Genomic DNA, 12464 nt, shown 5'->3' on the forward strand with positions numbered 1-12464 from the left:
GCAACAGTGATAGGCATCCATGTTGTTCTTGAGAAATGGCATAATTCAAAATGAACTTGAGTTTGAATCCATTCATCCATCTGCCCAGTCATCCATCCAGTCATCCATCCATCCATCTGCCCAGTCATCCATCCATCTGCCCAGTCATCCATCCATCCATCCATCCATCCATCCATCCATCCATCCATCCATCCATCCATCCATCCATCCATCCATCCATCCATCCATCCATCCATCCATCCATCCATCCATCCATCCATCCACCCACCCATCCCTCTTCCACTGTCTACATTTCTGGTGGTCTACGATAGCCCTTATTACACAGATGGAAGCCAATACTCATCCACCATCAAATTCCCTTCAAATAAATATGGCAGCTACTGAAGATAGAGGGGCTGGAAGAGGTCCAGGCTGGAGCCACAGCCAGTTCTGCCCCTGCTTTCCCCAGGAAATCAAGCACTATAAGCAGCGTCGCTTCCTCACACCACGCCTGAGCCTGCCTACCAAGGCCCTTCCTCCCCCCTGCAGAAATGCTGCGAGAGCTGCATCCTCTTTTAGCCAAGTTTGGAGGTCCAGATTCAGACCACCAAGGCATAAAATATCCTGCCCAAGACCTTTCTTACATTGGATAGTTTTCAACCCTCTGTTATCACAGCAGAAGAACCGACACATGAAACTGGAACCCACTGGTGACCCACCACCCTCCCATGCCCAGTCACGACTCCTAAAAATACCCTACACCTTTGGGGACCCCTATAACCCGCCCATCTCCTGCCTGTGCCCTCTCTGCCTCTCCACGGCGTTCGTCTCCAAGCCGTCTCTGCCCACCACGCTCCCCTGGCGTTGCTCCCTGTCACCGGGAGCTCTCGCCCTCAGCCCCTTCGGAGGGACACTGGCGCCCTGGCACAACGCTCCCTGGGGATATTGGGGTCCATCCCCGGCAGGGCGCCACAGCCCTTGCTAAAATCACGCTTTGTTGTTCTGGCTCATAATAAGAGCACAAAGGGGTATTATGGGAACAATACAGTTTAAAGCGGTGTCAGTAATTCATCAAAATCATTAAAATAATATCAATAAACCATGAACTGTTGAGTTGACCTGCGCCTGTGTCTGTATAGATATTTTTTATATTTTATATAGATATTTTAGATATTTTTTTAAATTAGCTCCTTGTTCTGGCACGTAACAAGTCCCCATATATAATATATATAACGGACATCTATAGCGTACTACAGAGTCCTCCCGCGCTGCTGAGCCTGCCCCGTGCGGCGGAGGGGTCCCCACCAACCCCGGACTGGCAGTGATGGGGATGCGGCAGCTCAGGCTGAGCATCACCAGGAGGCTGCAGGAGAAAGTCCTTTAAAAGGCAACGACCTTCTTTTTTTGTGTGTGCCTTGCTGCAGATAAAAAACTAATATTCTCGTCTTGTCAGTGTGATCTTCATCCTGAGTAACCGATACTGTTGTACTGCAGGCTTCTCTTGAACCTCTGCTCGGGAACCTCTGAGCCGCTCCCTGCAGCCTGGAGAGGAGGAGGATGTCCTCTCCGCTCTCTGAGGTGGGGCTGAAGAAAAGCAGGTGACTCGGCCAACTTTGCTCAAGCAAGCTACCCCCGTTTCCAGTAGAAAAACCCCAATTCAAGCTCAGCTACAAGGTTATCCCCGCATCCCGCTGTCCACCAGCGCTCACGGCAAAACCCCTTCCCGCCCCGCGCCTCCCTGCGTACACCCACGCAGAGGCTGCCGTTTCACTCAGGACGCAGGCACCGTAGAGAGGATTTTTGTCTATTTTAAGGAAACGTGTGTTTTCGCATGCTTCCACGGGTTTCTCGCGCCCGTCCTTCATGCCGGGTGGGGGCCTGAGTGGAATGGCAACCTCAAAGAGCCACCTCAGCCCCGTCCCAGGGAGACCCGAGCGATGCAGGATGAGGACTTTGAATATAAGCTTCGGCTCAGCCCCGTCCTCCCTCCGCTCACGTCAACTCGTCAGGGGTGGCAGGAGCCGCGGACGGGAGCCAGCGTTTGAAAAACGCCCGCTATTGCTGAAAGAAGGAAAAGATGCTCAGAAACAGGCTGATACTGAGACTCGCTGGGACGGAGCGCGGTGACTTTGCGCCTTCCTCCGCACCGAAGCCCGCGGTGCCGGCAGGGCATCGGCTCAACGCGTTGCTCACACGCGAGCGTTGTCGAGGCAGCGACGAATGTCAGATGTTCATAATGCGGAAAGACAATAGATCACAGGGGCCTGGGAAAGCGAGCGAAAACAAAGGGCGAGGGAAAAATACCCCAGGGAGGGCAGGATTTAGGCAGGATCCAGGGCCCTCGCTTGGAGGAGCTGGCGGAGCTCTGCCGAGGGCTGGGGAGCTGCCAGTTAACACCAGCTGGGGCACGGGCTTGCGCCTGGGCTTAGTTCTTTATTAATTTTTTTTATTATTATTATTATTATTATTATTATTATTATTATTATTATTATTATTTTCCTTTTTTAAAAAGTACGTTTAATTTAATTTCGTTGGCAAATGGTTTTGGACGGAGGAAGTGAAGTTCGGTGTTGTGTTGCTGAGATCCCTGAGCAAAAAGGAGCCACACAATGAGCTTTGATCTGCGGGAAGGATCAGCTCAGCGCCCCGCACTGCTCGAGCGGGCTTTTTTTTTACCCAGATTTGGCTGTTTTGTGGCAAGAGTATTTTTCCCTTGAACGTTTCAATTTGTTCTTTCAGTGAGTGTTTTTTTGGAGGAATATTAATATAAACTTTTCATGGAAAGGTCATGAGTCACCAAACTGGTTTCAATAACTTTGCTTTTCCAGCTAGCTGGGGGTTTTATAGCGCTCGTTTTGACAGATCAGTGAAAATTTCAGACCTTAAATATGTGGAGAAAAAAAAAGCCTAGCTCTCTTGATTCAGTGAGAAGCCACCAGATGGGAGCTTTGAATCGCCACCATGTCCCGTTCCCTCTGCCCACCTCCCCTCCTGGTCCTCCCCTGCCCTCTCGCGACCCACATCCACCCTTCCCGAGCAGCTTTTCTTCGGCCTGGGCAGGAAATGTCCCCAGCGCCGGGGTGTCCTCAGCAGGTCTGAGCCTGGAAGGGGGTTTGCAGGGCTCCTGCGGGGCCAGTTAGCGCTTTGGAAAGAAAGAAAAGGTGAAACAAAGACAGCAAGGACACTACCAAACCACGCACGGGCAGAGGGCGAGGGAGCCCATCACGTGGGAACGCAGGGCTGAGGCACACCAATACCTTCAGAGAGGCTGTAGGACCTCAAATAGAAGCGCTTTTGTGGGGTCGAGGTGGGCGCCAGGGTTGAGGCGTCCCCTCAAAACCACATCCTTTCGTGGGCTGAAAGCACGTCTCGGTCAGGCCGAGCCTATTTCTGCCGCTGAGCCTCACACCGCCTGTAGATGCTCTTCACCGGTCCTGGAGGGGTCTGACCCATCTCTGCCACCTGCGTGGTTGCAAACCAAGCCCTCCCAGTCTCTTCCCCGTAAGACCTCTCCAAACCCCGCGGTGGTCCCAGCGCCCCGCCGCGCTGTCCCCATGGTGGACCAGGCTTCCCTCTTGCTCCCAGGAGAGCCGAGCTTTGGCACAGACGCGGACCGACCTCCCTTCAGTACAAGTCACAGGCTCGCGCAAACCCCCCGAGGCGTCCCGGCCTCCCTCCGCCTGCCGCACGCCCGCGGGGACGGTCCGCTGGAGCGAGAGGTGGGTGGTCTGAGGGGCAGCGTGGCACTGCCGTGCCCCCAGGTCCAGCTCGGTCCCGCTCACCAGGGGAACAACCGCTTAATACCTCAAATAATAATAAAAAATCCCCTTCATTTTATCAATCTGCTTCTTATTCGCTGGTGATGTCACATCTTTTGGCTTTTCTGAGCTGGAGCCGGAGCACGAGGCTCTGCCCCGACCTCATCAGCCGCACCGAGCTGGGTGGCTGTGATGGGAGGTCTCGGGGGGCTGGATGGGGTCTTCGGGTTAACGCACGCTGGGGAAGAGCTCGGAATGGCGCTGATGCTCCGCCACCACGGGCGTAAGGAAGGTGCCCGGGAGGTTTCTGCATCCTTGGGTTCTGTGGGGTTGAAGCCATGATTTTTCTTGTGGGGTGTGGCATAAACCAGGGCTGCATCCGCTGTAAGAGCATCACGAGGAGCGACTGGGCGAGCTGGGCGCCACCCCAACAACCTCCGCAGATGCCACGACTTGCCCGTGGTGGGACAGGACTTACACCACGGTCTGGGTGCAAATCCCATTTTGGTCCAGGGAGGCTGAGGACGTGCCACCCCCACCCCCAGCTCCACCCTCCAGCTCCACCAGTTTGCAGGCTGGTAAAACGGGGCTGCGAACCTGCCCGCCGCTGCGACGGGCTGGGGCTGCACCGGGATAACACGGGCCATGTGTGAGCCCGGTGCTGTCAATACCATCGCTTTGATGGCCAAGGACCTGATTATGCCTGCAAATAATTCCGGGCACAAAATCAGAGGCCGAGCCTCAACGCGGAGGTTTTGGGGTTGGTTTTGGTTTTGTTCTTTTTTTTTTTTTTTTTTTTTTTAAGCTCCTTTTCTTTGTTAGAGAGGACAAAAATAATCTCTATTTTATCCTGCGTGAAAAAAAGGAGGATAACGCTAATAAATTGAGAACATTAAAGGGAGCCAGGAATAGCCGCTGCCCCTGGAGGCTGGGGAAGCAGCTTTGGTTTCGCAGGTTTTTCTAGTTATTGCAGCGTTAGAGTGGAAACATGTGTGGTGCGAATAAAAATGCGAAGCATCCGCTGTAGCGTGCTGTTGCTGCAGCAACCGCAGGGAATATGGGCGAGGGGGATCGTGCAGGGCTCTGGCTGTAAAAGGGAACTCGAGCGCTGCGGGGTCCTTTGATCTGTGCGCCTGCAGCTTTGATTGATGGCCTCGCAATTCATTTCCTTGTCAAAGTGACATAATGTTCCTGGAACTTGCTGAACTTTTTAAGAACTAAAAGATGTTCCCCACCAAAACGCGCCCCCTCCACCCCTCCCTGAGCGGGGGGCAGAAGGGACTCGGGGTGGCGGACGGGGTGTTGCTGGTGAGAGCGGGTGTGAGCTGCGGTGCTTTCCTGCCTCGCTTCGCCCCTTCCCCGGGCGTGGAGCCACGGGATGGGGCGGCGGGACGAGCCCCGGCACCGAGGCCGAGCGACGGAGGGACGCCCCGCGTGCCACCCACAGATGCCAACCACCACCCCGCGCCGACGGCCAGCCCGTTCCAGTTAATTTTAACATGTGAAAGTCTGGGGCTTTTTTTCCCCTCCCTCCCCTTTCTTCCCCATCTGTTTCCATCTGGCCATCAAAGGAGCAAAACGCCATGTTCTGGCTCTCGCTGCCAAGAGCCTCCCCGCTCTCCCCGTGAGCCGAATAATTCCCACCGCAGCCGCCTCCAGCCCAGCCCTGGCACTGCACGAGCCGAGCCCTGGGGGGAAGCCGAGCGTGACGGGCTCACGCCGGGGCACAGCGGCCGAGCCGAGCCCTTCCCCGGCCACTGCTGCTAACGGAGGCGGTCGGGCAGCCCTCCCGGGAGACCAGGCGCTGCCTGTGACTGCGACCTTGCTCTGCCCTTGAATTTACACCAGTCCCAGGCAGCGCCGAAGCGGATCGATCCCCCTAGGATCGGCTTCCCTCCTAGTCACGAAAGAGCATCACAAAGCAGTTGCTTTTCCTAGTTACTCCAGGTTTCTCCCCCAAAGGACCCCGCTGCTTGGCGCGTCCCGCGCGATGCCTCGCGGACACGAAGCCACGCTGGGAGGGCGCCCCAGATGATGGGGCAGGGGAGGTCTCGCGTGCCGTGGCCAGCAGATAACTGACCAAGCGGTGCCCCAGGGGATGGCATGGGGAGGGCAAATGCGGTCTCTGCAGGCAAAGAGGCTCTTTGGGAGGAGGGAGCGAGAGCCCTATAGCGAGGTACTCCTGCGACAGAAATAACGCGAGCGGCCAACCCAGCCCTGCCTGCTGACCCTGAATCTACGTCAGCCCTTCGGCAAACATTTCTCGGAGCAGCTCCTCTGCCCGGATGCGAGGTGTTTGGCTGTGTCACCCAACACTACCGAGAACAGCTTCATCATCTTTGTAGCTTGCGAGTAGTTGTGCTTCTCCTTGTTGTTGTCTTGCACCTCAGGAGCAAATAAAAACCTTCTTGTCGTTCTTGCCTTTAATTTCTTGCCTTGGATTTAAACGCCAGGCAGAGAGAAACCCTGTGAGGTGCCCGTCCCCGCTTACCGCAGCCCCCCGGCTCCGCAGGCCTGCCTGCAGGACCCGACCCTGGCTCCAGGAGTGCAGCTCCTTCTCCCAGTGCAAAGCCAGGCCCCCCCCCCGCCCCCCGCCTCGCTACCCCCGCGCGCGTCGCCCTGCGCCGCTGCTCCCATCCGGCCAAGGACAACCTCCTCCCGGCTCTCTCCAGCCGGAGGCACCGACCTTTGTGGCTCGTGAGCAGGTCTGGGTGGTGACCGGGGCGCTGCGATGCCACAGAGGTGCTTGACGCATTCGAGGGGAAGGAAACAAGATGCGCTGTGGGCACGTTGCAGGCGAAGGCTTGACTGGGAGCTCTGCATTTCATCCCAGTGCTTCCCAGTTCCCCGCTGGACCTGGGCTAGCACCAGTAACCCAAGGATGAGAGGCCAGTGACTCACCGTTGGATGGAGCAAGGATCCTGACGGCTGTGGCTAGGTTAGCAGGAAGCCTCTTTCCATCACGCTGTGCATCAGCTCAGCTACTCCTGCGGTGAGTCACTTCCAGCCAGGAGATCCTACAGCCTCGGTCCAGCCTGTGAGAAGGGAAACCAAAGGGTCGCCTTCTGCTCTTAGGGAGTTTCATGGTTTAATCTTCTCTGAATGTGTAAACGCTGCCTAATCCCCCTCCTCCAGGCCTGCTTCCCCCCTGCAACGGCATCAGAGCCCCCCCGTGCAGCTATCAACCCCCGAAAAGCAGAATTTCTGAAGCGTGGGGGCTCAGGAGAGGAAATACAGTCATTCTTATTTTTGCAAGCTGCACCCCTGGGCTCCAGCCCAGCCCATTTCTGCCTTTTCCTGACCCTCAGGATGGCTCATCTGTGGGTCACCCCGTGCCCATCCCTCTGTTTGAGGCTCAGATCGTCCAGCATCCAGCTGTAACTCCCTCTCCATACGTACGTAGCCGTCTACCCATCCATCCTCCACACACCTTTTCCCCTGAGCTACATTGGGCCTGGCCACGACTTTGCCATCCTGCTCCGAAACCATCCCTCCGCTCTCCCCCGTGCAAGACTCTGAAACCCCAATAAAGCCCAGAAAGTTGACTCTTTTCTCCCCTAGTGCACTAAACCCAGTCTTTTGCTTTAAAATGAATCCGTCTGAAGCAAATATGTATTTGTGTGTGCGGTTACCTCTCTCTGCGCAGAGCTGGAGAGGATCCAGTAAGTCCAAGGCATCCTGACCTCCATCTGCCCCATGCAGAGCGCCACGCGAGCCTCCAACAGCAGCTCAAGTATTTGTGGGAAAGCAAAGTTCAAAACTGCTGTTAGCAACAAGGCAAACATTTATGGTAGGTTTTGTTTCATCTGTGAGCAAAACAGCCTCTGGAAAAATCTGTGCGAGCAGGTGTTAGAAGGGCAGAGGTTGAATTTGCCCCAGGGGATCCCTGTCCGAGAGCGTCTTCCCCGGGTGGGAGGAGACGTTTCACTTGGTGTTTCTCCCAAGCAGTGACCAAACTGTCCTGCTCCCTTGGGCGCCTGCTCTCAGCAAATCAACCTGAGATTCAGGTTCAGGAACTGGGAGGGAGTGAAAATGGGGGAGGGGGGAAATGTGGTTTTCTCCCGGGGGCAACCAGAGAAGCAAAAAAAAGGAAGACACCAGCAAGTGCGCGCATTTTATAGCAGTTTTCCTTGGGCTGTTATTAAATGCCACAAAGCCTACCAGCAGGATAAGGCCACAGAAGTACAGAGCAGCCAGCCAGACGGATGATAGCGCTGATGCACATCCCAAAGAACGCTGCGTTATTTTTATGTGAGCAACTTTGCAAGCACTCAAAGCTGACTCACTTTTCTGCATCCCCTCCCTTCGAGCCGTGGGCCAAGCTGGAGCCGCGCCAACCCAAGGGATGGAGGGAAAAGGGGGTCTCAGAAAAGCCAACGTGCTGGGTCTTCTTCACACGGCTCTGCGTGAGAGTCCCTGCTCATGCAAACCACCAGCGTCTTGGCGCGATTCAGTAGCTCCCGTTCAGAGCCTGGTGGCTTCCCACGGCTCCCGGCGGGCTCGTGCGTGGCAGAGCAGAGTTACGAGCAACATCTTAGGACAGGCTTGGGTGGGATGGGAGAGGCCACCCTGGGCCCGCTCCCACCCCCAGCCTCCAGACACATTAGCATCACCCTCCATCACCATCACCCCGAGCCCTGGTCTGTTACCAGGGAAGTCACAGAGGGCCAGAAACAGGAGGAAGGGCTTTGGAGAAGGGGGATGGAGGGAGCTTGGACCCTTCCCCACGGCACTGATACTTTGCTGCCAGCAAGAACCAAACTCCGTCTCTGCACTCTGTGTACTTTGCTCTCCCTTTCAGCCCTGGGCAGAAAGCAGACCTGCCAAAAGCCTGGCGAAGCAGAGGGTATCATCTCCACCTCCATCCTGTGGAGCTCCAGAACCTCTTTTAAGATGCCTGGGGAAGAGGATGCAGAACCTCAACCCCACTAGGAGACCCGTGGGACACCACGTCCCACCGTGCTCCAGCCCATGGGGGTCCCCTGCGCTTCATCACCCTCCGGGGTGAAGGTGGTTTGCAGAAGCCCCTCCAGTCACCCCATTTGGGCATCTCCCAAAGGGAAGAACACTTTTCTCCCATGCTGCTTTCCACCCTCTCCTCCCTCCCGGTCCCAGAGCTGACACCACTCCCAGCCCCAGCAGCACATGTGGGAGGACCCTGCAAGCCTTCAAAGCCCTGTCTGGGGCGAGATGAAAGGCCGGTTAAACTCCTGGCTGGAGATGAAAGAAAACTCTCCCCTCCGCGGCTGGAACGAGTTGCTGGTGCTTTGGAGTCGGGTTTGAGGCCCATTTCCTGAGCGCCATGGCAGGAGCTTTCATTTGCAGAGGGACTTTGCTAACCAGCCACGGGGCTGTCGTGAGAGCAGATGTCCGAGTCATCCACGGCGCTTGGGCGCATCCCTGTCCCCGAGCACACCGCGAAGACGCCGGGCTCTGCAGGACGGGCAGCCGGGATGCTCCAGCAGCTGGGGCTGGTGCTCACGCCCTCTGTATCTCCGCAGGGGAGGGGTCCCGGCACGGCTCAGCGGGACCCCGGCACCCCTCAGGAGTGACAAAGCCACGCGTGAAGACGGGCCGTCCAGCCGGGGTGAGCAGAAAGGGGAGATTCCAGCTCCGGCACCAAGCACAGATACACAGCCCAGGGCTGAGGAGCGGCTGGCCGGGCGGATGCGAGCGACAGATTTTACTCATTTTGTCAAAGGAAATTCTATTCCGATTAAAACCCGTTTGATCTCGATGGAGAAGGGGGGTAGGGTGGGGGGTAGGATTGGGTTTCTCTCCAATTGTTGGGCTTTATTGGGCTAATGTATCAACTAAAAGCTTCCAAGCAAGATTTAAAGGAGGGAAAGGCAAGGGCATGAGCTGCAAAATCTGGAGATGACTTCAAGGGGCTTAATAAAAAAAGGGATGCGCTGCACAGCACGGAGCAGGAAGGTATCAAGCCGCTCGTCCAGGGCCACGTGTACAGGCGGGCTGCAGAGCCAGGCCCCCCCGGTACCCACAGCTGATGGCACCAACACCCCGGGGCCGTGCCCTCTCCTCCCACCTCCGCCTGTATCTCATCGCTGCGCTGGGACGGGGTTACCCGGTGTCAAACCTGAGCAGGGCCCAAGATGTAGAGACAGTCAATATCAGATGGGTTTATGAGCGTGTCTTAAGCTTTGTGGCTGCCGGAGGGACAGAACTAAAGGCCGGGAAGGTGTTGGGTAACGGTTGGAGAAATAACGTCAGAGCTGGGGAAACGTGGACAGACCTGAACGCGCCGTCCCGGGCAGAGGAGCCCGAGGCAGCGGAAAGATCAGGGCTGCTACGGGCTTGATTTGAGCATCAACAGGCAGAAAGGCACTGGCCGGGGAGCGGGGCTGGCCACGGAGACCCTCCTACCCCGTGTCTCCAGCGAGCACTTCCTACGCTGGTGCATCCCACGGCATCCGCTCCCAAACCAGTCAGTTCAAATTCAGCAATTTTGGCTAGAATAACAGGTCGAGGCATAGAAAACTCCAGCTGCGAGGACTTGGAGAGGTCACCCCATGTATTCCTCTGTCCCCAGGATGGATCAGTGTCGCTCCTTTGCCACGTCTGCAAACGCCCACCCAGTTTGTCCCGCCAGCAAAGGGGGCCGGGCAGCCCACACCAGCAACCCGCTGCCCTCACTAATCCTTCCCAAGACCTAACCTACACCTGTGCTGTAGTTTAACCCTATCACTTCTTTTCCCAGCCAGACGAGAAGAGCAGATCGTCCCTCTCCTCCGTAAATCAGTCCCCAAAGACCATGGTCAGGTCTTCTCTCAATGGTTCCTTCTCCAGACCAAGCAACAGAGACACTTCCGAGGCTCACCCTAGGCTCTGCCTTGCTAGATAAGCCCTACCTGCCGCTCCGCCGTACCTGTTGCTCTCTGCAGGTCTCTGTGCTGCTGCCACTAAGCACAGACCCTGGCGAGTGCGGGCACGTAGAGTTGAGCAGGGATGGATGAAAGGGGGGGCGAGGGAAGATGATCACCTTGGCGGAAAAACTCCTAGAGGAGGAGATGCCACATCACCGCCTCGTCGTGAGCTGGGTTGCTTGTAGGGCTGGGCTTGGCTGGCTGCCTCCTGCCTGGACAGCTGAATGCCCAGGCTCAGTTGCCAAAGGGTTGATTCCTCCCCATCGAGGAACGAGAGGCCTCTGGCTCCCGACCTTCTCCTCCGCCACCTGAAACCGGCCGTAACGTAAAAGGGAACGTGTCCTGTGAGGCAGAGCACCGCAGGGTTAGGTGTATTCAGGGGAACGAGGAAGGTTCCACTGAAGTTCTGGTTTTTCTGAGGACTGGAGAGAGCACCGTGAGCTGGGGGACATGGGCAACGGACTGTCTTCCAAGGGAGGCCATGATAACGTGTGATCTGAAATGCGTGATGGTGAGCTGGCTTGGGTTAAATTGAATGGCTAGCTACGGTGTTTTGCTAGGGAACCACTTTTTTGAGATGGAGAGAGGGAAAACCCCACTGAAAAGTTCCATTTACTTGTAGAAAGGAAAAGAATCAGAGAAAACATCTCTTTCTTAGAGACGTCTGTAGGGATAAAGCCAGAATTGTCCTAAGCCAGGCTGAGTTAGACCTGGCTAAGGAAGTTCAGCGAGAAAGTCCTTTAGGTGTATATATAAAAAGAGAGGGAAAAAAAAAAGAGATTACATCTGCGCAGTGCAGATGGAATTGGGCTTAAAGATAATTTAGACATTTCCCCAAATAACTCCACGATTCAGCGAGGAGGATGAGGACACAGGAAGGGTGCTGCTCGAGGAGGAGCGTACGGAGCGAGCACCTTGGAGGCGAAGGCGAACGCGGGAGCGCGGCGTGCTGGAGCACTGAAACCCCCATCTGTAATAAATATCATGGCTTGCTGGAAAATAAAACCGACCGAGTAAAGACAGTAAATACGGAGCTTTTATTGTCGGAAGGGCAAGAGAAGCAAGGGAGCGCGACCCTGGCGGCGTGCAGGGCTTGGAGGAAATCTGGAGAGCAAAAACTATCAAAGATAGGGAGATAATTGGATTAAAACGGTGCAGAACAAGCTCACCTTGGGCTAACTCGGTAATTGTCTTTGATCAAAAATTATATTCTGAACCAAGGCAGTACAGTAGATCTCCTCTGTCTGGGCTTTATTAACACGCTTGATAAATTGCTCCGTAGGCACTTGTGGGTAAACTGGGGAAAAGGGGGTTTGGCCTGGGGAAGGAATGGGCTAAAAGGGGAGACGTGGGGCTGCCGTGGAAGAAGGACTCCCACCAGCTTGGGGTGCCTCAGGGACTGGTTGGGGACCAGCTTCCTTAAGGTATTCGTGTCCCTAAAAGCCAGGAGGAAGGTAAAAGCAATTTGCTAGCGATGCAAAGTCAGCGCAGCGCCAGGGCGCTGGCAGCAGAGAGGAGGGTCGGGCTAGCGGTGTGCGAGACCCGGATGTATTAAAAGATTGACGTAACAAACGATGGAACAAGATCAAATGGAAATTCAGCATTTAGAAATATAAAACCCTTGACAAAGCCTTCTTGCCGCCGCTGGCACTTGCACTGCGGCCATCCCATTTTTCCCAGTCCCCTTCCTGGGTGAAGCTGCCTCCCAACCAGAATTTGGCTGACCCACCCCACCAAGCAAATCTTCCCCGAGGTGGAAAAACAGCAATAAACCCAATTTGGAGAGGAGGAGGAGCGTGCATCGGCCTGCTGGGCTGTGGGGTGCCCAGCCCAAACACTGCAC

The sequence above is a fragment of the Phalacrocorax carbo genome, chromosome 27, assembly GCF_963921805.1.
Source record: "Phalacrocorax carbo chromosome 27, bPhaCar2.1, whole genome shotgun sequence".
NCBI classification, from domain to species: Eukaryota; Metazoa; Chordata; class Aves; order Suliformes; family Phalacrocoracidae; genus Phalacrocorax; species Phalacrocorax carbo.